Here is a 27,879-nt window from a genome sequence, read left to right on the forward strand (position 1 = left end):
TAGAATATACAGAATGAGAAACCGTCTCTTTTTTTAAAAGCAGAAACTTAAACCCCCTGCCTGTAACAAATTATGGCCTTAAATTCATGGAAGAGGTTATAAGAGCTATGTTATCGAAGCTGGAATCATCAAGAAATTGTATCAGAAGACACAGTGTTTAAGTATAAGTCTAATTACTGCAATCATTTCTTTTTTTGCTTCCTTTGCATAGATCCACTTAATCCCATCTCTTAGTGTGGGCAAAAGCTGACAGTTGCATGACAAAGAATGTTTCCCTTTATAAAGCCTACTTCCTCTCTATGTAGTTTTAGCCTAATTGAAATGTTTCCTATTAAGCTCAATCAAGGCAGCAACTATCTAATTACTCACTTATGCTTTTCCAGCCAAAAATTGCCCAAACAAGCATATTAGATTGGCTGGATACATATTTATTATTGTTTTTACATGTGTCTGTCTGGCTTTAAGCAACAATCAAACATTTTTTTACAGTTTTTTTTTGTGCTGTCCCTAATTCATTTTGCTTGGTTTTTTTTTGGTAGAAAATAAGTGCAGATCACCATATAAATGGTATGAGGCTGTGTCTAGAAATTGTATAGTAGTTAGGGGATCCTTTTAAAAATATGCTATTACTACAAAAGATAACAAAATATAGCAAATAAATTACAAACACAGCCCAGATCTAGAAAACATTTACTCATATGAGTCGTCCTTGCGTGAGTAAGGATTTGCGAGATTGGACCCAAATGGGAACCCACATAGGAAACCTTTAGAGCTTTGTAAATTAAATTTTTTGACTGAAAAAATTACAGAAAAGATTGGGCTCAACTCAGAGAGTAATTTTACAGGATCTTTTTTTAAAAAAATGTGTCCCGCATGTCCTGATTTGTTCTTTAAACAAATCCCTCAAATCAAGATGATCAACACCACAAGTGGTCTCTATTGTGTGTTTATATAAATTAGCGGCATCTCTCATTAAAAGAGAATTTTAGAGTAACTGAACCTGAGATCACCCATGATTAACTTCATATTGATAGGCGCTACAATAAAGTACAGAGATTACAGTATATATGAAACACTGGTAAACCGTATTCCTCACAAGACAGAAAATGTCTCACTTGTTAATGTTTTGTTTAGAAAGGGTAATATTTGTATTTTGTTTCAAAGAGTTTGGTTGCTCTTATATTAACTATAGTGACAATTATCTTTGTATTAAAACGTATTTTCATTTACTGTAATATACAATATGTAATCCTTGGAATTAATATGTGTTGATGTAGTCTAAACGTTGAAAAGTGACGAGTGATTTTGGATGCCTTTATTTTCAGGTGCCCAAATTGAGTTGCTTTAAAGCAGTGGTTCTTACATTTTTGTACTGGTGACCCCTTTCACATAGCAAGCCTCTGAGTGCGACCCCCCCCCCCACCTTATCAATTAAACACTTTTTTATATATTTAACATGAATATAAATGCTGGAGGCAAAGCGTGGTTTGGGGTGAAAGCTGACAGCTCGTGACCCCCCCCATGTAATAACCTCGTGACTACCTGAGGGGTCCTAACCCCCAGTTTGAGAATGCCTGCTTTAAAGTATTTAGATTTTCAGAATTGGTGAAAACCTGTGCTCTGAAGCTGAGGCTGCTTTCAGATATCTCAAGGTGGGTACCCAGAAACTGAGGTACCCAAAATAACTGATCACTTTGGGAAAATGTCATAATATTTATTCCCCCAGTGTGCAAACATCTTTGCTACTATCAAAGCTAATTATCAATGTGACTTTGGAGACTGATTGCAATGCTGGAATATGACTGACTGGTTGGGCCACTTGGGAGACGTCCTACCCATGTATATATCCCCCTTAAAAATACAGTATTATATCACCTGTCTGATCTTCACATCAATCATTTCTGTAAGTAGTATCTATACACCTACTATGTAAATGAGATGGATGCAGGGAGATAAGGATAAATCCTGTTCTGTGTGACATTGCTATACCAGATGGGCAAAGAGGGCATAAAAAGCTTCTTTTCCTTCCTTAAGGCCTGATCAAAAGTGCATTGAAGACTACTGAAAAACCCCCATTGACTTCAATGGCTTTGGATCTGATCCATAAGCAACTAGGCAGGATCTCTACATAGCATTTGAGAGCACCAGGAATAAGGGAAGATTAATACCCCAGCCCACTTTCCATTTCCACAATGTGGTATGGTCTGTATTATAAAGCCCTCTCTCCCCCACAGTAATTGTTTGCTAGGGGAAAATGCTATTCTTGTTCATAGGAGTGGCAGAATGAGCTCTGCAACATGTCTTCCCCAGCCAGCTGAGAGGAATCTTGCCCTGGCCTGTAGAATTTCTCTAACAGAGAGGTTTCAGAGTGGTAGCTGTGTTAGTTTGTGTTAGCAAAAAGAATGAGGAGTACTTGTGGCACCTTAGAGACTAACAATTTTATCTGAGCATAAGCTTTCGTGGGCTAAAGCCCACTTCACCAGATGCATGCAGTGGAAAATACAGTAGGAAGAATATATATACACAGAGAACATGAAAAAAATGGGGGTTGCCATACCAACTCTAATGATACTAATCAATTAAGGTGGGCTATTATCAGCAGGAGAAAAAAAAATGCGTGCAATGATAAGCAGGATGGCCCATTTCAAACAGTTGACAAGGAGATGTGAGTAACAGTAGGGGGAAAATTAGCATGGGGAAATAGTTTTTAGTTTGTGTAATGATTCATCCAGTCTTTATTCAAGCCTAATTTAATGGTGTCCAGTTTGCAAATGAATTCCATTTCTGCAGTTTCTCGTTGGAGTCTGTTTGTGAAGTTTTTTTGTTGAAGAACTGTGACTTTTAAGTCTGTAATTGAGTGTCCAGGGAGGTTGAAGTGTTCTCTGACTGGTTTTTGAATGTTATAATTCTTGATGTCTGATTTGTGTCCATTTATTCTTTTACATAGAGATTGTCCAGTTTGGCCAATGTACATAGCAGAGGGGCATTGCTGGCATATATCACATTGGTCGATGTGCAGGTGAACAAGCTTCTGATAATGTGGCTGATGTGATTAGGTCCTATGATGGTGTCCCTTGAATAGATATGTGGACGCAGTTGGCAATGGGCTTTGTTGCAAGCATAGGTTCCTGGGTTAGTGTTTTTGTTGTGTGGCGTGTGGTTGCTGGAGAGTATTTTCTTCAGGTTGGGGGGCTGTCTGTAAGCGAGGAATGGCCCGTCTCCCAAGATCTGTGAGAGTGAGGGATCGTCCTTCAGGGCAGGTTGTAGATCTTTGATGATGCGCTGGAGAGGTTCTATTTGGGGGCTGAAGGTGACAGCTAGTGGCGTTCTGTTACTTTCTTTTTTGGGCCTGTCCTATAGTAGGTGACTTCTGGGTACTCTTCTGGCTCTGTCAATCTGTTTCTTCACTTCCGCAGGTGGGTATTGTAGTTGTAAGAACGCTGGATAGAGATCTTGTAGGTGTTTGTCTCTGTTTGAGGGGTTGGAGCAAATGTGGTTGTATCTTAGAGCTTGGCTGTAGACAATGGAGCGTGTGGTGTGGTCTGGATGAAAGCTGGAGGCATGTAGGTAAGTATAGCGGTCAGTAGGTTTCCGGTATAGGGTGGTGTTTATGTGACCATCATTATTAGCACTGTAGTGTCCAGGAAGTGGATCTCTTGTGTGGACTGGTCCAGGCTGAAGTTGATGGTGGGATGGAAATTGTTAAAATCATGGTGGAATTCCTCAAGGGCTTCTTTTCCATGGATCCAGATGAAGAAGATGTCATCAGTGTAGCGCAAGTAGAGTAGGGGGTTTGGGGACGAGAGCTGAGGAAGCATTGTTCTAAGTCAGCCACAAAAATGTTGGCATACTGTGGGGCCATGCGGGTACCCATAGCAGTACTGCTGACTTGAAGGTATATATTGTCCCCAAATGTGAAATAGTTGTGGGTGAGGACAAAGTTACAAAGTTCAGCCGTCAGGTTTGCCGTGACATTATCAGGGATACTGGTCCTGTCTGTGACATCAACTCTGAAATCATAATCAAAAAGGCTGACAAAGGAGGTGCTGTCATCATGAATAGGTCGGAATATGAACAAGAAGCTGTTAGGCAGCTCTCTAACACCACATTCTACAGGCCATTACCCTCTGATCCCACTAAGGGTTACCAAAAGAAACTACAATATCTGCTCAAGAAACTCCCTGAAAAAGCACAAGAACAAATCTGCACAGACACACCCCTAGAACCCCAACCAGGGGTATTCTGTCTGCTACCCAAGATCCATAAACCTAGAAATCCTGGATGCCCCATTATCTCAGGCATTGGCACCCTGACAGCAGGATTGTCTGGCTATGTAGACTTTCTCCTCAGGCCTTATGCTACCCGCAGTCCTAGCTATCCTCGAGACACCACTGACTTCCTGAGGAAACTACAATCCATTGGTGATCTTCCAGAAAACACCATCCTGGCCACTATGGATGTAAAAGCCCTCTAAACCAACATTCCACACAAACTTGGACTACAAGCCTTCAGGAACAGTATCCCTTAATTGATTAGTCTCATTAGAGTTGGTATGGCAACCCCCATTTTTTCATGTTCTCTGTATATTTATCTTCCCACTGTATTTTCCACTGCATGCATCTGATGAAGTGAGCTGTAGCTCATGGAAGCTTATGCTCAAATACATTTGTTAGTCTCTAAGGTGCCACAAGTACTCCTTCTTCTAACAGAGAGCTGACTGGAGATCATCTTTTCCCCCCTCTCACAGCAGTGGCCAGCTTTAGATTAAGCCCATTGTGAAAATACAATTTTCCAGTATTTTTTTTAAAGGCACATTATACGCTTTAGTAACAAAGACTGTTTAAAAGCTATTGGGGATTTTGATTAATTGTTTTAAACAGGAGGCGTAAAAGGAGTAAGAAAAATGAACATTCAAGAAAACAAAACTAGAAAAAGTCCCCCAAATGAAGCATATGTGTCAGGCTGCAATAACTAACTTTTTCAACTAGCAGGCCATGCTGCTAGAATTATGATCACATTATCCCCAGTGTAGGAAAGCATGCTCACTTACATGTACTGCGGCTTTAAAGCACATACATACACAAGCCGTCTGGGAAAGCTTAAAGGTAATTGTCTTCACTGGCACACAGCAGACCCAGCTTTAATTCCTGGTCTGAGGACAGTTGGGACAACAGAGATACGAACTGCCATTCATTATACAGTTGATCTTGATTAAAAGATTGTAGTCCTTCTAATTAAAATGCTGTGAATATTCTTCTGTTTCTTACTTTTAAGAAAGTAGGTAAAAGCTATTAGGTAAAAGCTTATTTTACGAATAATAAGTAATGTCAGAGCTATGTTGTCATAATTAGGATTTAATTGGATGCCTATACAGTATTTCATAATTCATGAATATTTTATTTTCCTCCATACGTAATGAACTGTTCATATATCAACAAAAATACAGCTATCTGGGATTTTTGCAGGATATATGTATGTAGCACAGGCTCTCACCCCATATATATGGAGGTGGTATCCAGGTGAAAAATTAAAGAGGAATTTGATATTCATGACTGCATCACCTGCCCACTAATCCATCTCCCTGGGAGATATTCTATCTTCCAACCCTCCTGAGCAATTTCAAACACCTGCCAGTAATAAATATTAATCTAACAGAGATATATTTCCTTTTCCCTCCCCCACTTCCATGTAGTTTTTCCACAAAAATCACCCATGCTAGAATCCTAAGATGAGCAAAACTGAGTTCTGAGCTAGTAACAATTGCTCACTGCTGTATTATCCAATCTAGATTTTTAAAGTTAGTACTGGACATATGCCTCAGTGCTGACTATTTAAATACTTTGCACTTTAATCTGAGTGGAAAAGTAGCAACTGTTTAAAATGGGGCAGTGTGGTTTTTAACCTTTATATAACTTAAAACTGACCATGATGATCTTGTTCAAACAGTCACATGATGTGAATCATTCACTTCTTTTGTTGGATGGGAAATGGTTTTCCTGTCCCATAAGAATTTTCCAGATTTTGAAAACATTTCCCATCCAGACTTAATCCAAAAAGTCAAAATCACAACATTTTTTGGTGAATTGATAATCCAAAGAAAATTTCAGAGCAAATCAATGTTTGGTTTTGATAATTTCAAAAATGTTTCATATTGATTTCAACATTTTAACCTTTTAAAAAATTGTTTAGTATAAATTAATTAAAATTGCAAAACAAAAAAATCATTTGAAACCAAACAATGAAACTTCATTTAGAAAATATCAAAACTGGACATTCTGAGAATTTTGAAACTTTCTTTTAAAAAAAAATTTGAATTGGGAGATTTGTCAAAACCAACCTTTTCCCATGAACAATTTCAGTTTTAACAAATCAGCATTTTCAGTTCCTGACCAGGAAATTGTTATTATGAGAAGTTCTTAACCTTAAAAAGCATTTGGAGATTCAGAGTTCCTATTATGGAAAAAAATGAATTTCATATCACCACACAAGAAGCACAGGAGAGTGCTCTGACTATTAAAGGCCTTTCATGTAAGCACAGAACATACAGGGACTTCGACTAAAGATCACAATTAGAATCACAAAAGAATAGGAATAGCAACTGTGAAACATATGACATATACAGTCCATTCAGTTCCTTAGCAAGACCTTAAAATAAACATGTTCTTGCGCCTTGGCCACAATGGGCATGTCTTGACCAATGAAAGCAAGGTTCCCGTTACAGTCAATGAGAATTTGGAGGAAAGAGAAACAGAATCAGGCTCTATCTATAAACCAACTTCAGAGAGAATATGATTTGGACAGTATGAATAATACATTTCAACACTTAGCATAAATAGTTTGGGATAATCTTGCTCATGTTGAATACTATCCTACATTATGAGTACATCCACTGAAGTCAATAGGACTTCTTGTGGAGTAAGGAACTGCTTAGCCTGAACAAAGGTATCCCAATCTGGCCCTAATATCTTACATTATCAGTAACAAATAACAAGTGCATCATTTTATGATGGAGTTTGCTACACATTAAAACTCTAATCCTGCAATGTCTGAGTAATTCAGCCATAAGAGTGGTCCCACTGAATTCAAGTGGCTGAACCATCAGAAGCAGTATGATTTAGTGGACAGGGCACTGGATTTGGCATTAGAAGATCTAGGTTCTATTCCTGGATGTGTGTGTGTGTGTTACTTCACTTCTTTATCCATCAGTTTTCCCTCCCACCTTTAGTCTGTCTTGTTTATTTAGCTGGTAACTTCAGGACAGGGTTTGTCTCTGCTATGTGTTGGTGTAGCACCCATCACAATGCATTGGTTTGGGCCTCTGGTTGTTACTACAATACAAATAAAAAATAATAATCAGAGCCTAAAATAGGTCACAAAAAACCCTACCTACACCCAGCTTGAGCAATGCAAGATAGCTGTTTTGTTTGTTCCTCTAATTTCTTTTGTCTTCTTAAGAATCCATATCTCCTATGGCAGTGAAACAGATACTGGTATCCAGAAACTCATAAAAACGTAAAACTTTTTAGATTATAAAATGTAATGTATGAAAACCATTAATAAGGCTATTATTTATTCAAGGCTAAAAAAAAAGGCTTTGAATTATGAAATAAATGTCACTCCTTTCCCAAAATTCTAAATACTTGGAAAATGGTCTGGTTTAAGCTTGTTAAAAGTTTAGAAGAAAAAACAATGTAACCTAAAAAATACAATCCAAAACACAACATTATATCCCTGTATTTTATGATGATGTGGGTTGATGTGAAGGCATTACTAAAATAGCTGAATCGGAATCCTGTTTTTATGGCACACAGTAATACTTAGAGATTTTAATGAATTTAATTAGGACCAATAGCTACAGTAATACACAAAGTAGTATTAATTAATCCTTACAAATTCTCTGTATTGCAGAACACGTGCAAAAGAAATAAAACTACAATATTTATTAGAAGTAGCTACTGATCATTCATTTTTCTTGAGACACCATTAAAATCAAAGGTAGAAATGAAAATAGTATAAAGGAAAAAGTCTAGAAAAATTTAAATCCTTAAAATCTTTAAGTCATTATGAAGTCACAAAGCCAAGTAGGGATTGAGATCATTAAGAAAGAACAGTGAAAAATCCCAACTGTTCATACAAAATAAAAGAATGAATACAACATATGTAAAACCTATATGTTTTTGCATCCAGGGAGCACTGTTTCAATTATTGCTCTTCTGTCTGATTAGCAAACTGCTCACTAGTAAGAACAGTAAAGGGCTGGAAAGCATGATTTGTGCAATTTATCATACTGACTTTCAAGAAAAACATGATGTCAGAATCTTGATTGTAGGTGGTCTTTGAAGGCAATATGTCGATTTCATATAACACAGATTCAATTTTAAATATATGTAGAAACAGATAATAAATATGCAAAGCACAAACCACAATACATTACTGATGTACATAGATATGTAACCAGCACAAATTCCTCAAAATTAAAGGTTAAATTGCTCCCAGAGGAAGCATTGTCTAGCTAGTCCCACAGTCATATAATCACATGAGAGACCCAAAGGCAGTTCAAAGCCATCAGGAGACCAGCCAGTGAGATCCACCATACTGCTAGTAGCCCATTTTTCCACAGAAAAGAATCTGTTCCCTTTAAAAAAAAATTCTAATCTGTATTGCTATAAATGCCAAATTTAAGCTGAAAGATGAGGTGGCACATCATCATAGATAGAGCTGGCAGACACCTATAAAGGTCTAGCACCTTTGTCAATGAGGGATTGTTTCCTATTGTCCTAATCTTTCATTATACATGGGACATTATTGCACTTTGTTGATCTTACTAGGTGAAAGATTTTCCTAATTCTCAGCTCATGTATTTCATCTCATCACTTTACTTATCAATATCTTAAAAATTCTTCTCCCTCCTTGGTGTTCAGATCTTAAAAAGACTGATTTCTTTACTCACATGCATTGCTTAACCATAGGGCTGATTGCAATGGGGTTGCTTGTATAAGGACAGTAGGATTTGGGCCATGGTGGGTATTTTTCAGGCACTTGAAACAGTTTGGGTAGTTTAAGCCTATACTAAGACTGTTTCTCCATTAGTCTTATCAGGATTGATGTGGAGTGAATGGGAACATTTTCTGTGCAATTGCAAGGTTTGCTAGACACTGTTTGGGGGAAGGAAAAATATTTGGTGGTAACAGTGGTATATGCTGACTGACCATACACAGTATGAGTTTACCTAACCCACTGTCTGTTCCTGAGGTAAATCTGTACAATAGTTATAGTGCAAGAGGTCAAGTACAGAAGGACTCCATTCCAGTTTGACAAGTTGCTCCCTAAGATGTGCAAACACACTGAAAAGGAAATTCCACAAAACATGTACTGGAGTTCCAAAAGTTTCTTTAGTGGCTTTGCATTCAACTTGGCATAGGAGCTTCACTCTTCTTTGCCAGATTGTTTTTCACCAGTACTCAGAAAAACGTTGCTCCCAGACATTTTTTCCTCCTCTGCCATCCTATTCACTTACTTCGCCATATATTCAATGCACCACTCTTTCCATCTCACATGGGCCTCTTAAAACACCTACTCCTCTCATAAGGAGCCATTACTGGGGTTCATTATAAAAGTAATATTTTCTTAAGAATTAGCCTAAATGTGAATATTTGTCCATTAATACAGAAAATGCCACGGTATATTAAAATGTGATAACTGAAACCGTAAACACACAAAAAGAAAAGGAGTACTTGTGGCACCTTAGAGACTTTATTTGAGCATAAGCTTTCGTGAGCTACAGCTCAGTAACTGATGAGGTAAAGAAGCTAATAATTTATTCCCTTTCCAGGCACTTATTACAGCATAGACCCAATATTATGTATTCGCATATAATTTCAACTATGTCTAGAAAAAACTTTCAGCTGACAAATATGATTTAAAAGGGACTTTCACAAAGGCACTAGGGATGAGGGCCCTCAATTCCCATGAACTTTAATGACAGTTGAAGATTCTCAAACTCTCTATCTTTCAAACTGTTTAGGTAGTTGAAATGCACTCATCACTGTGGTAGCGGAGTATTAACAAACTTATATAAAGATACAAGCAGTACCTGTGAGAAGTAGGCAAGCCCACATTATCCTCACTGGATGGAAAGGCAGAGTATGAGATGTTATGTGGCGTTCCCCAGTAGCTCCTAGTCCTGCATTCACACCACCACAATAGGCTCTTGTTAACTTTATCAGGTTTTTTGTACACCTCACAGAAGTGCCATTCTTCATTTCATATTTCTGACAGTTCATCCAAAAATGACTAGAGAAGTTATCATCTATTACATTTGTTCCACAATATTTAGGGTACAAAAAGTTCTGATCACCATAAAAAAATATTGCCAGTTCCACCTCCTTTTCCAAAAAAAATGTGACACGATACTTAGCAGCTTAATGAGCACACCGCATGTATATCAAAATTACCTTAAAATAATTAAGATTCAGCTCTCTTTTCATCTTTGAGGAAATTAAAAGGAAATTATGTGAATTTTTTACTCCCAGGTTCCCAGTTTTGCATGTATAATTTAGAAGTCAAAAAATTGGCCATATATATTTTGCACACTGATCTGTATGAAGAAAAAAATAGTTTTCAAATACATTATATTATATTTATGTGAAAAAATAATTACAAGTCCATACTTAAATATTCTAGGTTAGATCAGATTGGCGAACACCAGTTTCAAGGAAAAAATATTTCTCTCTCTTGCTCATATGTTCTAGCTACCAGTCCTTACAACATTGAATTAGCTTGCTGTAATGAAATAGGCTCATTTGAACAAGCTGCTATAAACACCCCTGCTGCTCCAATTCCTTCACTGACTTCCATTCTAATACTGGGGATAGCCACTAGCTGGGAATTGAAGGAATACAGTATTTTTCAGCCACATCCATTCCTGCCCTATATACCAGGAGCTGCAAGTGTGGATGCAATGGGAACTGCTGTCTAAAAATAATTTAAATACTTGAGCTGTATGAATATAAGGGTCAAATCATCATTATAGCACAATAGATAATACAGTAATTGGGCCATACAAATTCATAGATTTGTGTATTAGATTCATAGATTCATAGAGCAAAGCCTACAAAAAGCAGTTTAATATAGATATTGTAATGGGATTCCCCATCCCCACTAGCTGGGTTGTACATAGATTTGGCATATTTTGGGGGGTGCCACCACCTGTTGCCAGCTCTAGGGAAGATAAGCACTTTTGTGTGAAGGCTCTGGCTGCATTAAAGTTAGTTGAAGTTTTTTATTTTCAACAATGTGGCCTTCACCATTCATTTGGATAGCCTGATGCTAGAGTATTATTAGTTAAAAGAAAAAGGGGAAGTATTTATTTTTGTCGCCTTATAACTAAAAATGGCTGAACAACTTGTTATACAGATTCAAAACAAATATTCCGAGGTGAGAACTGTACCAGATTTTAGCCTGCTGTGATGTGATATATGGCAGAGTTGTAAATCCTTGCCTATGTTTGGTTGCTGTCCAAGTAGAAATTGATCTCATGCCTTGTCTTTTTTTGAAGGGTGGAGGTGGGGGGGGGGAAATAATCCCTATGTCTTGGCCAACATTTCCTCTCTTAATAAAAAAGGACCTAAATACGTCCAAAGCTGTGTGAGAGCCTATTGCTCAGCTCAAGCTGGGTGCCACATTTGCCTACCCAGCGTACTACCAATAGCTAGCATGTTGCTTTGTAAAAGACTTTGGGATCTCTGAGGTTTGAAAAATAGTATATAAAACCAAATATTGTGTATATAAATCTATAAAATGGCTTTTTTTGAACATTTGCAGTTTTGTGTTCATAGGGCCCCTGACATATAAATTGTAAAAATAAAAGTTAAAGGTATGTTCACATTCCCAGTTCCTTATAGAAGTGGATTGCTAAAGTTGTTTCCAATAGTTTGTCAGTGTTCATTGTAATGGATAAAAATAAGTGGTGATTATTACAAAACAATGAGCCACATTTCAAATAATCCACCCAATCCGTGGTAAGGATTTTAGGCCTCCTGTTTTTTATTTGTGTGCAAACAGCTGTATTTCATTTTTCAGCTTCTTTGTTTTCCAAAGCTTTTTCTTTTTTTCAACTTCTTGTCAGATAAAATACAGTTGGTATCATGGCCAACACACTAGTAAAATTATGGGGGGGGGGGGGGGGGAAGTCCTTTAGTTGAGGTTTTGTTAAAAAAAAAAGAATCTAGAGAAAATAACAATAGTTGAAACAAAACTGCTTTTGAAAATTGTTGCTAAACACTGGTTACTGCAAAATTGCTCCAGTCAATATTGAATAATACATTACTACTGCTACCTAGATAGTCTGTGATATAACATGACAAATACATACAGACTTGGTACCTTGAAAAACAAAAGTCCCCAGCTTCCTAATTTTGACTGTACTTCATTACTTCCATGGGGAAAAGTTTGGATTTTTTTTTTTTTAAATACAGCAGAGCTGGGAAAGAATGAACGCTGGAAGAACTCCAATTACTTTCCATGTGCTTCTTAAAAACTAAAAATAATGACATATATGATATTTCTTTAAAGGTTTATTTCCCCTTTTGAGATTTACCTTAGAGTTTATTACTCTATAAAGATCTGGATAGCATTTCATCTGTAGGACAATGAGTAAGGACTTGACTGGTTGGAAAACAACATTTCTGTTTCATGAAAAATTCTGAGATTTGGAATTTGTTTTCATTCCAATTCAGAACAAAACTGAGTCTTTTTGAAATATTTTGCAAAAGTAAGACAGAGACACTACAGAACAGCCCAGTCAATCTCTCCTTTGGAGTTGTTCCATTGTCCAGCTATACCAAAAAGATAGGAGACATTTGATATAGATTTAATCAGGCCGCAACTTTATTATTAGATGTCTGGGACTACCCGGCAGATGAAAGTGTATAGTGTAGGTAACCCCATGTTTATTCCATAATTACCTGGGGGGCTTCTGCCAGCTCCCTCTTTTTTTCCATCCAGGTTCCCCCCCCCCCCCAACAATTCACTGCTGGGAACTTACTATGCATCTCCCCTCCCCCTCGTAGGAGGATTAAGGTGGGCTATAAGAAAGGGGGGTTGGCTCCCTGCTGTAACCATCATAGGAGTCCGCACCTCCCCCCTTTAACAAACCTGTCCTTTTTAAGTCCGTTTCCAAACCATTTATCTGGTCATTGTATACCTTCCCTATGGAGTATCTTCACTGTCACATACTTACCTAATGAGTTGCGACATATAACCTACTGCATGAACAGAGCCCTTCCTGAGCCTGCTGTGAGGAAAGCGAAAAAACCCCAACTGCACCTATGTCAATCTGGTGGTAAGGGAAAAATTCCTTCTTAGCCCCCCTAAAAAGGGGCGGCTAGTGTAATGCCCACAGCAGGTCTTGACCGAACCTGATATTTCACTACCTAAAGGGGAGGGAGGGTGGGTGCTACCTCAGCCTGCTCCGTGTAAAAGGGGGCTTCATGCACAGAGCTGCCCCCTTTAAACCTTTCTGCCCATCCAGTTCCCAAGAGATTATTCAGTTTTGCCAGGTTGGCCCCAGTCTCCTTTTGCAGCAGTTTTCCTCCCCCACAGGCCACCAGCCAAAAAGCACGGTTTCCTTCATTCGGCCAGCCAGCCAAATTCCCCACCCTGGCCCTTAAAGGTGTGGTGCGGTCATTTTGCATAAATAAATTAATATTCATTGGTCAGAGAGAGCTATAGTCCTAATCACTAGGCTATTGGCTATTCTGGGGTGGGTTTCTTTCTCACCAGAAATTCCACCGTGGCCCCAAGAATCCTTCCTTAGAAAAGTTTAGTCAAAACAAATATCTTTTCACAAAAAGTTTTAGTTTTGATGAATCAGCATTTTTGACAAAAAAAAGTTTCATAAAAAACTCCCAACCAACCCCCAGCTCTTCCAGAGAAAAGAGTCTAAATCTACTTTGAGCTCCAAATTAAAATGAGTTTGGTGTTCTCAATTTAGTCCCAAGGGGACAACATTTTATTTCAGAAGATTACGGCACATGGGCATGATCCAATCAGTGCTCAGCAAACAGGAAACTCATTTGCAGGTGCTCTGCATGTGGAGCGCTTGCTGTAGCAAGCTTATACTTTAGTATTACTTTAGCAATTCTGGAAAGGTGCAAGAAATGGATGCTTGGAAGATTTACATACTTCATATTCCGAAGGGGGTTCTGGCAGGTCAGATAACTGGGAGTGTGGGAGGTTCATGCTGCAACGTCTGTACACAGATATATCTGCCTTCTGCACTTCTTTTTAAAGGAATTCAGTTCCCATTACTGGAGAATATTTTTTGAAGAAAAGAAAAATTTTAAAAAGTAAATATTTAAACACTATGGGCCAAATTCAGTCTTCAAATGCATGCACACATAGCTCCCACTGACTTTAACAGGAGACCTGCCCACACATCCATAAGCAGAACTAGAACATAGGTTTTAAACACAGAGCTTCATCATTTTCATTAGAAAAAATTCAGTAAAAAAGTAATTTTTTTCAAATCTCACATCTCGGATATGGCCCGAGCTGACCTCGAATTCCATTGGACATTTTGCTACAGAAATGCAAAATGTACTTGTTCAAAATTGTTTATGTAAAATTGATTTTTTTTAATACTGAAATTTGGTCCATCTGTTGAGAAAACAAAATATTCTGAATATATACAAAGAATGGAACGGCTTTATTCCACTGGCTATATCCTGTGGTAGATGCATTTTCATCAGTATGTTTGTCTTGCAGACAAAATGAATATCAGATGGTGGTTTTGAAAAAGGGCAGACTAAGATGAGGTGATTAGTTTCAAAAACAGATTTTTATTCTTGATAAATTATTACCAAATACAATCATCCGTTGATTGAGGATATAAAACAGATTGGTCATACTATAACCCACAGGTTAAACGAAAAACGGAAATAATAAGTTTACTTAACATGGTCTTGCATTAAAGTTCCCAGCAGTGAAACTCTAAGGCAAATAATTAGATTTTCAATTTAAAGATATACATTTGTTAAACCAGACATTTCTTGAGGTCATCTATTTCTCTGTTGGCCACTATACTGCCTTTATATAAAGAAGCTATTTCCACATAGAACTCATGATTACTATGCCTTGTGTGATATAATTATCAACCAGAATTGCCTTTGCTGTTTTATTTAATTATAGTCTGTTCTCTGTTACACGTGCTGATTATTTGTGAAGACTGTTGATGAATCCACTAGCCCTACAAAGAAATTGTAGAAAAGTATCACAGACTAAAAGAAAGTCATTGCTACAGGAGTAGGAACAACAGAAGAAGAGAAGAACTTTGATTTATTAAAAGCAGCTATTCAAAATATACATCTAGTATCCCTTACTAAGTGATGGCATAATGAATACAGCCTATTTATTATGAAAGTATTTGTACTAGTGACAATTGACTTCCTTTCTCTTTAAGACAACTAAAGCTCTTCTGTGCTTACCTTCAAGTTAGAAGAAAGAAATGGAAAGAAATGGCCTTTACCTGGGAAAAACTCACCTGGGCTTAAATAGGAATGTTGCTTAGGTTAGTAGCCAGAAAGACTTGAATTGTTTGCTACGATCAATAGTTATTTGCTTTTTCATAGTAAGTATATTTTGTCATTTGCATTATATTCCATAATATAGGAAAGGAGTACTTGTGGCACCTTAGAGACTAATAAATTTATTTGAGCATAAGCTTTCGTGAGCTACAGCTCACTTCATCGGATGCATTCAATGGAAAATACAGTGGGGAGATTTATATACATAGAGAACAATGAAACAATGGGTTTACCATACACACTGTAACGAGAGTGATCACTTAAGGTGAGCTATTACCAGCAGGAGGGGGAGGGAACCTTTTGTAGTGATAATCAAGGTGGGCCATTTCCAGCAGTTGACAAGAACGTCTGAGGAACAGTGGGGGTTGGGGGGCAGAATAAACAAGGGGAAATAGTTTTACTTTGTGTAATGACCCATCCACTCCCAGTCTCTATTCAAGCCTAAGTTAATTGTATCCAGTTTGCAAATTAATTCCAATTCAGCAGTCTCTCCTTGGAGTCTGTTTTTGAAGGTTTTTTGTTGAAGAATTGCAACTTTTAGGTCTGTAATCAAATGACCAAAGAGATTGAAGTGTTCTCCAACTGGTTTTTGAATGTTATAATTCTTGACTTCTGATTTGTGTCCATTTATTCTTTTATGTAGAGACTGTCCAGTTTGACCAATGTACATGGCAGAGGGGCATTGCTGGCACACAATGGCATATATCACATTGGTAGATGTGCAGGTGAACGAGCCTCTGATAGTGTGGCTGATGTGATTAGGTCCTATGATGATGTCCCCTGAATAGATATGTGGACACAGTTGGCAACAGGCATTGTTGCAAGGATAGGTTCCTGGGTTAGCGGTTCTGTTGTGTGATGTGTGGTTGCTGGAAAGCATTTGCTTCAGGTTGGGGGGCTGTCTGTTAGTGAGGTCTGGCCCGTCTCCCAAGATTTGTGAGAGTGATGGGTCGTCTTTCAGGATAGGTTGTAGATCCTTGATGATGCGTTGGAGAGGTTTTAGTTGGGGGCTGAAGGTGATGGCTAGTGGCGTTCTCTGGCAAACATATTCTCTTTACAATTACAGATTCTTCTGTGGAGATCACAGATCTGTATATAAACATTCAGAGTTCAGTAACAGATTTCTTAAAATGTTATTTTGCAGACTTTAGGCAGATACAAGGAAAAATCATTATGAAAGTTCAAATTACAGTACAACACAGTGGGAAGTTTTTGGAACCAAAGCTATTAAAATATTAGAAGTTTATTAGCCATCCATTCTATTAATAGAAAACAGAGTCTACAGACTGCAAATATTTTGTTGTAAATCAAAATTTCTCAGGTCTTTGTTTTTCTTGTCTTATTTCTTCTCATATTTTAGAAATGGTAGCCTGATCTATAAGAAACCACTGTTTACTCCTGTTTCAGATAATTTTTGAGATTTTCGATTACGAGAAAATACCACACCTTTCTGACTTCAAGTTGTTATCACCAGGATCTCTCTTCTCTCAAAATTCTGCAGAGCACACATTAAGGCTATTAGACAGTGCAAGGGCACTTCTGTATTCTGGAGTAGCTAGGCCTCTTTAATTTGGGAGATCCAAAAGTACTCTCAATGCCACTTGTATTTTCACTTTTCTTATGTTCAGGTTGAGGTTTAAAGTCCTTTGCTTTGGATCACTCCCACAAATATGGATAAAATGTTAGGCTTATTCCAGACTCTCCAGCCATCACTCAAACACATCTTCATAGATTTCCATTAACTTGTAGGGTGTCAGGTCCACTGAAATAGTCACTGAAAATGACATGCATCCGATGAAGTGGGTGTTCACCCACGAAAGCTTATGTTCCAATATGTCTCTTAGTCTATTAGGTGCCACAGAACTCTTTGTCACTTAAAATGTTTCTCTCTATCTCTCAAACCCAAAATACCAACAAACAACCTGTAACTCTTCTAACACTTTGGTAGCTATTTCAATTGGAACTATGCGAATAAAAACAATCTTTGGGAAAAGGATAATTTTTACCGATATTATTAGCTTGTCCCATTTTATTCAATCATTCTACTTTTTTCAATAGAGACATGTAACATGAATTGCAGAATTTTTCCAGATGGGAGGTAATATGGACACTTACAAGCTTTATCAAGGTTTTTGCCGAATGGAATATAAGTTTTTTCTTGCACTGACTTTTAGGTATCTTGGTTTATTCCAAACGCTATTACTTGGGATTTGATATAATTGACTCTAAAGCCCTGAGATTTTTCTGAATGCCATCATTTGTTTCAGAAGACATGAGGCTCTGAGGTAAGGCAATCTGCAATCATCATTAGAACATCATGCACATTACATTAGTTCATTTTTTTCTCCCAAACCATCTGTACTGATTCCCAAGGTAGTGCTATTTGTTTCTGATCTTTTTGTGCAGGAGGATGGAAGCATTCCTGCTAAATGTTTAACTGAAGGGCAATTGAATGGAGCAAAAAGGAGGATCCATTTGCCTGAAGGTTTCTTATCTGGGTACACCATGATGGCCTTTCTGGGTTCCAGCGAGGACTAGAAACACTGAAAGGAGGTGTCCTGGTTTGGTGAAAGCAGAATAGGACTTTAAAAAAAACAACAACCCTAGGAGAGGTGCTAAGGACCATCTTGTGGCTATGGGTGACCAAATATGAAGGACTATAGGACAGCAAAGAGAGAGCACACAAACATGGCTGCTATCTAGAAACTATCTTCACAGTAAAGAATTGCAAAGCTACCAAGCAGAGAATCTTGAAGAGAGGTTCACAAAACCTGAGGAGGACTGGGTTCAGCCTTCTAGAGACATTAGGGAGCTCACTGGACAGTGGAGAAAAGTGCCTTCAGGAAATGGGACAGCAGGGGAAGATCTCACTGTTCCTTCATCTCCTGGACACTTAGCACAGAGAAAGCTACGGGAATGGATTTAGCCCTAAAACCCCAGGTATTTCCTGTTAAGTGTTTCTGTCAGTTAGCTGGAAAACTGTCCTGAATTGTATGGGAAAAAAATCACATGCTACCAATAGACACAGAAAGAGCAGAAAAGAAGAGGGTGCTCTTAAGAGCATGAAACTTGTTCACTGTAATTGGTTAACATCCTGCCTATCAGAGCGGGTGAGCTGTTGCAGGGTGAACCACAGAGTAAAAATAATGCAGCCCGAAATCCAGCAGCAGAGTGGGGGCTATACAGTTTATTGCACAGAATGCAGAATGTATAACTACCTGCTCTGTGGACAGTTGGTGTATGTGTGCATTCAGTGCAAGTAACTCATGGTCATCAGAGACTGAGTGTGGGCTCTTAAGACCACAGTGGCTGAACTGGAGGAGCTGCGAGAGACAGAGAGGTACATAGACAAGACTTTCCGGGACACAGCAGAGCAGCCCCTCCCCAAGCCGGACAGCCTTTGAGCTGTTGAGAAGATGAAAGTCTTGAGGAAGGAGAACATCAAGCTGGAGTTCAGGGAAATGATCCCATAGTTGGAACCCTCCTTTCTGATGATATCATGGTATCCTCTCACACAGAGAATATTCTTCCAGGGGAGGATATCCCAGTGATTAGGAAGAGACAGATAATAGTAATGAGGGACTTGATTATTATAAATATAGATAGTTGGGTATGTGATGTAGTGAATTCCCTGCCAGGTGTGAAGGTTGAGGACCTCTTGAGACATCTAGATAGACTTATGTGCAGTGCTGGGAAGGAGCCAATGGTCATGGTACATGTAAGTACCATTGACAAAAGGGAAAGTTATGATATGGGTTCTGGATGCCAAATTTAGGCTCCTAGGAAAGAGATTAAAGTCCAGAACATCCATGGTAGCATTCTCTGAAATGCTTCCAGTTCCAAGCACAGGGCCAGTTAAACAAGCAGAACTACAAGGTCTCAATGTGTGGATGAGTTGATGGTGCTCAGTGTATTTAAGTTTATTAAGAACTGGGGAACCTTTTGGAAAACGAAAAGCCTATACAGGAAGCATGGGCTCTACCTATTACAAAACAGAACCAGACTGCTGGCTTGTAAAATTAAAAAGGTCATAAAGGAGTTTTTTAAAATAAGGGATGCAGGAAAGCCAACAGATGCAGAGGAACACACTGTTTAGACAGAGACATCCCTTAGGGGAGGATTTATTAAAGGTGATATTCTATATCCTAACAAAGAGGAGAGGATAGAAGTTGATAAAATACAGGCAGGTACTGAAGAGAAAGAGTCAAATGAAAAAAGAGTCCTATTCTATTACATCACATGAAGGCAGACAACTAAATATTGACAAACTTTATAAGTGCTTGTATACAATGCGAGACATCTAAATAGTAAAATGGGTGAACTTGAATGCCTGGTATTTAATGGTATTGATATAGGAGGCATCACAGAAATTTGGTGCAATGATGATAATCAATTGGACATAATAATACCAGCATACAAAATATATAGGAATAACAGAGTAGGTCGCGCTGGTGGGGGAGTGCCATTATGTACGAAAGAAAGCATAGTCAAATATTGTAAAAATCGTAAATGAATTAAACAGTACCATAGAAACTCTATGAATAGAGATTCCATGCTTGAATAAATAAGACTATAGCAGTAGGAATATACTTCTGAGCACCAAACCAGGATGTTGATGGTGATTGTGAAATGCTCTGGGAGATTAAAGAGGCTACAAAAACAGAAACCCAATAAAAATGGTGGATTACAACTATCCTCATATTTATTGGGAACATGTCACCTCAGGATGGGGGTGCAGAGATAAAATTTCTAGACACCATTAATGACTGCTTCTTGGAGCAGCTAGTCCTTGAACCCACAAGGGGAGAGGCAATTCTTCATTTAGTACTAAGTGGCGCACATGATCTGGTCGAAGAGGTGACTATAGCTAAACCACTTGGTAATAGCAACCATAATATAATTAAATTTAATCCTTGAAGAGGGGAAAATACCAAAGAAAACCATCATAGCAGAATTTAACTTCGAAAAGGGGAACTATACAAACATAATGAAGCTAATTAACAGGAACAGTGACAAGAGTGAAATGGCTGCAAGCTGCACGGAAACTCTTTAAAAACACCATAATAGAGGCTCAAACTATATATAAACCCCAAATTTAAAAAGTGGTAAAAGGACCAAAAAAAATGCCACCATGGCTAAACAGAGTAAAAGTGGTGGTTAGTGAAAAAGTCGTCTTTAAAAAATTTGAAGTAAAATCCTACTGAGGAAAATAGAAAGTACATAAACTCCAGCAAGTCAAGTGTAAAAGTATAATTAGGCAGGCCAAAAGGGAATTTGAAGAACTATTAGCAAGAGACACAAAAACTAAGAGCAAACAAATTTTTAAGTGCATCAGAAGCAGGAAGCCTGCCAAACCATCGGGGGGGCGCGGCGGTGTGACTGACTAATTAATTAATTATTGTAATGCCCTACTGAGGTATGTAAGTAATAGCCCCAGCTCATCAAAATGTAACTCTAGCCCCTGTAATACATATGTGAGACCTACTTTTATCAAATATGAAAATGCCAGTTATGGACATCAAAATTACCAACTTATCTCCATCAGAACTTTTCAACCAGTGGGGCTGGCCTGGAAAAGAGTCATACCCATTTCCTGATTGTGTCATCATGTGCATAATTGCCAGGCCATTGCACCCAAGCATATCTGTGGTGTGAAAGGGTGTAGCATGTTGCAGTTTGTGGATAAAGCACCATTGCCATTCCCCAAAAGGGAGAGATAAGCCAGATAAATTGGGGGCAAGAAAATAAGACAGAGGGTGAATTTTGCCATTGACTTCAATGGGGCCAGGATTTCACCCAGAGGGGTTAGTTTTCATCATCCCTTTGGCCTTACAGGTGTACTTAGTTTTCTAAATCTATTACGTGTATTATGTAACATTTATACTAGGTAATGAAAGCATGAAACCAAACAAGCTGCTCAAGAGCCAGTTAATAACATCATAAAGAGCATGCTGGGAAACTTACAGAATTATTTTTAAAAGGATGCTAACTGCCCTCAAAAAGCAGAAAAGTACTTTTCAAAAGGTTAACGCTGTTTCAGAAAAAAGTCTTAACGTTTGCGGTATGCAGTGTTGTCGCAGCTGAGCCCGTGCCAGGATATTAGAGACATAAGGTGGGTGAGGTAATATCTTTTATTGCAGCAGTTCTCAACCAGGGGTCCGAGGTCTCCTGGGAGGGCTGCAAGCAGGTTTCAGGGGGTCCACCGAACAGGGCTGGAATTAGATTCACTAGGACCCAGTGCAGAAAGTCGAAGCCCTACCACCTGGGGCTGAAGCCGAAGCCTGAGCAATTTAGCTTTGCGGTGTCCCCTGTGGCACGGGGCTCTGGGCAAATGCCCTGCTGGCCTCCCCAGAATGCCAGCCCTGGCTTTTAGATGCAAAAAGTTAGTTGTTGTGGCAGAGGTGGGCCATGGAATTTTTATAGCATGTGGGGGAAGTGCGTGGGGGGGTTCAGAAAAAAAAAAAAGGTTGAGAACCCCTGTTTTATTGGACCAACTTCTGTCGGTGAGAGGGACAAGCTTTTGAGCTACACAGAGCTCTTCCTCAGGTCCACGAAACATACTCAAAGTTTGCGGTCTGTAAGAAATTGTTGAAGAAAGGAAACTTTGCAATGGTTGAGGGGCTAATCTTACCATCCATTACTGAAGCTGCTGAAATGATGTCCCACACACATGCACAAGAGAAAAAGAAATTGATATAGTGAAAATGTTACCAATCTCCAAGATTGCGGTCATATGCCAAATGGATGAAATAGGTCTTGTTGTTCAGTGTCAAGTGAGTGAAACACTACACACCGTAAAGTAATTTCCACTGCACCATGCTGAATCTCCTGATGTTGCTGTATTAGCAGAACTTATTGCTTTGTTTTTTGTTAATAAATTATAGTATTTTGATCATGCAGACCAATCCATTCAAAATTAAATCCTTGCTCCCGGGAAAATTTGATTTTTTTTTTTTTAAAGGAAACCAAAAATCACTGGGAATGGCATTAGTTTATCTGTACTAATAGTGCGGAAGATGGGGGAGAGGAGAGAGAAAGGCCTTATCACTCATACTGAGACCGTCCATCCTCAAATATAGCGGGTTCATTACACTATGCACAAAAACTACTTGCAGAAAAGCAATTGCCTCTTCAATTAAGCACAGCGTAATCAGATGCTGTAAAACTGGTACATTTTATCTATATACTTTGTGAGAAAATAGGGTATAAGAACCAGTTGCACCTTTTCCTTATTGATGGCTTTCACGAGGAAGTTTTGAGCTGGCCAGTTGAACTCAGAAATGAGTTATTCCTCTAAGAACATAAGAACGGCCATATTGGGTCACACCAATAGTCCATCCAGCCCAATATCCTCTCTTCTGACAGTGGCTGGTACCAGATTCTTTCAGAAGGAGTGAACAGAACAGGACAATTTATCGAGCGATCCATTCACTGTCCAGTCCCAGCTTCTAGCAGTCAGAGGTTTAGTGACACCCAGAGCATCTTGATCAATAGCCATTGATCCTTCATAAAATTATCTAATTCTTTTTTGAACCCAGATATACCTTTTGGCCTGCACAACATCCCCTAGCAACGAATTCCACAGGTTGACTATGTCTTGTGTGAAGTAGTACTTCTTTATATTTGTTTTAAAAATGCTGCCTCTGTACTTTTTCCAATTCTAATATATCTTTTTTGAAATGTGGTGACCAGAACTGCACACAGTATTCAAGGCATAGGCATACCATGGATTTATATAGTGGCATTATGAGATTTTTGTCTTATTTTCTCTCCCGTTCCTAACATTCTGTTAGCTTTTTGACTGTTCCTGGACATTGAGCAGATGTTTTCAGAGAACTATCCATAATGACTCCAAGATCTCTTTCTTGATTAGTAACAGCTAATTTAGAACTTATCATTTTGTATGTATAGCTAGGATTATGTTATTCAATGTGCATTACTTTGCATTTATCAACATTGAATTTTATCTGCCATTTTGTTTCCCAGTCACCCAGTTTTGTAACATACCTTTATAGCTCTTCACAGTCTGCTTTGGACTTAGTACTTTTGCAAATTCATATCAGAGTTCCTTCAGAACTCTTGAGTGAATACCATCTGACCCTGGTGAATTATTACTGTTTAATTTATCAGTTTGTTCCAAAACCTCTGCTATTGACATTTCAGTCCAGGATTGTTTTTCAGATTTGTCACCTAAAAGGAATGGCTCAGGTGTGGGAATCTCCTTGACAGTGAAGACTGATACAAAGAATTCATTTAGCTTCTCTGCAACAGCCTTGTCTTCCTTGAGTTCTCCTTTAACTCCTCAATTGTCCAGAGATTAAAAAAATGTAAAAAAAATTTTGCTCTTAGTTTTTGTGTCTTTGCTAATAGCTCTTTAAATTCCCTTTTGGCCTGCCCAATTATAATTTTACCAGTCCCACTGGTTGAAAAGTTCTGATGTACATAAATTGGTAATTTTGATGTCCATAACTGGCATTTTCATATCTGATAAAAGTAGGTCTCACACATGTATTACAGGGGCTATAGTTACATTTCGATGTGCTGGGGCTAGTGCTTATGTACCTCAGTAGGGCATTACAACAATTAATTAATTAATGCTTGGAAAGAGATTTGAAGCGGAGAAGTGTTATGTAAGTGCTACAATATTGATATTTAGTGCTTCACAGCTGCAAAGACAAGCAGCCAAGAGAGTCAGGACAAGTTAAAATGCTCCTCCTCCTGAAGAGGTGCTGACTTCACCTAGTATGCTGGAACACAAATAAGGAAGTAAACAGAGTACAGCCTTGCTGGGTGAGCTCCATAAGGAACCCATGCAATTCACATTTACCAAATGGAAAAGTGAAAATCAGAAAGCAGGGAAATGCTATTTTCAAGTTTTTAAGAATATTATAAACAATGGAGTGTAAAACCAAATTAAAAAACTATTTGAAGAGATGTACTTGGCAGTTTCCCTTTCCTTTGTCTGCCTTCCTAGTGGATGCATTTAGAATATTATAACAAAAAGCAGATTAAGACAACAGAAGCACTATTAGAATAATAATCACCACCTTATCAGAAGTCATCTTGACTCTGCAGACTGAAACACTAGCTTCAGAAAAAAAGTACATTGCCAAAATTTATTTTACTTCCAAACCTGAGACCTAGAATTCTTTTTACTTCCTAGAGTGTCCAATTTGTTTCCATATTAGAACTAGGATGTTTACTGAACTTCCATGTTACATGTGCGATAGTGGGGTGTGTAACTAACTGGAAGAAACCCTATGGAATGTTCTGCTTTTCAGTGGCAGTGTTTGTCCTGTGGTGCCCCCCTGCAAAACTCAATTCCGGAGCCCCTACTAGAGTGGCCACCCATCACACTGGTTAGGCTATGCATCACTGCCTCACCATGCTGGGCAGAGTTTGCATTTCACTTGTAACTGAGGCCCCATGTCAGGTGGCCCCCATGCCCCTCACCGCCTTGTGGCCCCCTGTGATTGCATGGGTTGCAGGTCCCTAATGCTGCCATTTGCTTTGGTGAGAGGGGATAGAATACATTGCACTAAGGGTGCCCAACCTATGGCCCACAGGCTGTACATGGCCCTCCAGAGAATTTCATAATGCCCATGGCCTGCTTCAACACAATATACTAACGGATGATTCATTAGCATTTTGTTGTCATCTTTACATCATTTTATTTTACACTAGTGTGTAAACAGATAATACTGTACCCAGAAACAACTTATCTAAATACATATGAAACAAGCTGAACTTAAAATATAAATAAATACAGGTGACTTTAAATCTTATTAAAAGATGTAGAATCTGTTTGGCCCACACAAGTGTCTGCTTAGGTATATGTGGCCCTCCTGGGTAATAAGGTTAGGCACCACTGCATTGCACTATAAGTACAACAATAATGATCTAGAGCAGCGGTTCCCAAACTTGTTCCGCCGCTTGTGCAGGGACAGCCCCTGGCGGGCCGGGCCAGTTTGTTTACCTGCTGCGTCTGCAGGTTTGGCCAATCACAGCTCCCAGTGGCCGTGGTTCACTGCTCCAGGCCAATGGGAGCTGCTGGAAGTGGCACGGGCCAAGGGACATACTGGCCACCACTTCCAGCAGCTCCCATTGGCCTGGAGCAGCGAACCGTGGCCACTAGGAGCCACGATCAGCCGAACCTGCGGATGCGGTAAGTAAACAAACCGGCCCGGCCCGCCAGGGGCTTTCCCTGCACAAGCGGTGGAACAAGTTTGGGAACCACTGATCTAGAGATTCTGGTTATCATTACATATAATCTTGGAATCCATAACAGTCAAAAATATGTTCATACAACCCAAAGTAAAAACAATAACAGAATGTTTTACTTCTTTGTATTCTCCTACCAATAACACTTAATTCAAATAAAGATAGTTCACTAGGAATGCCACAGTGCAGTGGTCATTTCAATTTCATGGTAGATTATCAAAAGAGGTCATGTCTTCTTGTTTAGGTTAAGGTTTGGGGTAGAGGTTGAATAAGGGTCAATGTTCAGGGTCATATTTGATAGCACCAAATTCTTGTGAAATTTCAGTTAAAGATGGTGGAAAGCTCATTATATTTGTTGATCTTTTGTGGTGATCTTGTAAGATTTTTGGGTGCATCCAAACTGAAATCAGAATGTAGACCCATTATGGTTTTGAGTTGAAAACCACAAGAGTAGGTTCAAATCTGAGCAGGTAAATTTGAACACTCCTATGATCCACGGAACTCTTAATGTCAAAGTGGTAGAGGGAATAAAGGGTGCATGAGGGTTACCAGAACACTTGGGATCTGGTACTTACATTCTGGTTCACCAAAAAGTATTATATGAGGTCTGTAATAAAAGCCTATGTCACACTGGTCATCAATAACATGCAAAACACATATATGGATATTGTGTACAAAGTTATGTATAGACACTGAAAAATTATGTTCATAGGGTCTGTATCTCGGATCTGGTCATTAGCAAAGGTGAAAAGCAGGTTTTCTTTCAGACAAGAAATGTTTATCTGTCTTTTTACATGTTAATTAAATATTTTAGGGTTCACAATGAGCCTCCACTCACAAGTGTGAGACAAATGCTAATGAAGGATTGTGAAATCTTCAAAGATAGGAAATTAACAGGAATAGGTGAACAGTAGCAGTTATCCTGTTTAGGGGTACCACAATGAAATTAAATGAATTTTGGAACTATATTTGGGTTACAGATGAACCACTAGGAACACATTCAATCTGTGAGCACAAGTGGTCAGTAGGCTTGATCTTATTGGAAGGGGTCTCACACAAGCTAATTGAAAACACCGAGGAAAGACTTTAGGGTAAGTTTTCTTGTAGGAGATATCTAACAAGGTATTCTCCTAAGTTTAGTCTCTAGAAAGTGTGTTATGATTTTGTTTAATGTGTAACCATTTCTTTCCAATATTCTCTCACTATCACTTGAATTTCTCTTCTTTGGTAATGAACTTCTTCTTTTCACTATAAATATATCTAAGAGCTGTGTGTTCAACAGAACTGTGTTCTTAGGTATAACTAATAAGCTTCAGTACTCTGTTACCTTGGGAACAGCAGGCTTGGTAATTCTATTAGTGTTCAGTGGATACGGGGCTGGGCACTACAGGGAATCCTTGAAGGACTCTGGGGTTGGTGTATGCCTATCACTAAACTGTACAGAGACAACGAGGCATGCAGAGGCCTAGAAGGTAATTGCCAGAGGTTGGTGGTGTTAGGGAGCTGATCCACAGCAAGCACAGAGAAGAAAGACAGCTTCACAGTAAGGGCAGGTGATGATGAGATGGTGCCTCACACTCTGGATACCCTTGGGAAGTGTCACAACCCCAACATTTAAAGTGGTTTGGATTCAAGGTTACAGTTTTGGCCCATCCGTTCAGTAAACATATTCACAACAGTGACTTGTCAACATCTGCAAACGGATTTTTCTTTTCTTAGTTTTCAGAGGGGGATGTAGAAATGGATTTGGGATTTCATTCTACCTGCATTGAAACTTCTACCTCTCATGAAAATAGCATTGACATAAAACTCAGCAGTAGCTCCCTAGCATGCTGAATGACTGTGACAGTTCATGCATACAATTTTATAGCAGGCAGCAAACAAGACTGGGAATTCAGGGTTAAAAACTCAAGTAAAATTTTGTATTCTACAGTAATGAAAGTTGACCAAGAGAGTAAATCAAATGGATCTCTTAACAAACTGAAAACAGCTGTTTGGCTGAGTTTGTTTCTGATTTAGGTTAGGTAATTATTGCCCTAGTGTGGTTCAAGGTTGTTCTGTATTAGTGAAATAT

The 27,879-nt window shown here is 38.7% G+C and overlaps 1 protein-coding gene across 7 annotated transcripts in view; it reads right to left on the reverse strand.

The window, feature by feature from the left end:
* The window catches only part of SLC25A21 (solute carrier family 25 member 21), a 396,597-nt gene that overhangs the window by 258,912 nt on the left and 109,806 nt on the right, over positions 1 to 27,879 (reverse strand). The window contains exon 2 of one of the 7 annotated variants that reach the window (XM_073349078.2): positions 14,185 to 14,309. The exons of the other annotated variants lie outside the window; for them this stretch is intronic. The gene's annotated coding sequence lies outside the window, so the exon portion shown is untranslated. The remainder of the gene's footprint in view (positions 1 to 14,184; positions 14,310 to 27,879) is intronic. 7 annotated transcript variants of the gene reach the window in all.

This window comes from Lepidochelys kempii, chromosome 6 (genome assembly GCF_965140285.1).
Source record: "Lepidochelys kempii isolate rLepKem1 chromosome 6, rLepKem1.hap1, whole genome shotgun sequence".
NCBI classification, from domain to species: domain Eukaryota; kingdom Metazoa; phylum Chordata; order Testudines; family Cheloniidae; genus Lepidochelys; species Lepidochelys kempii.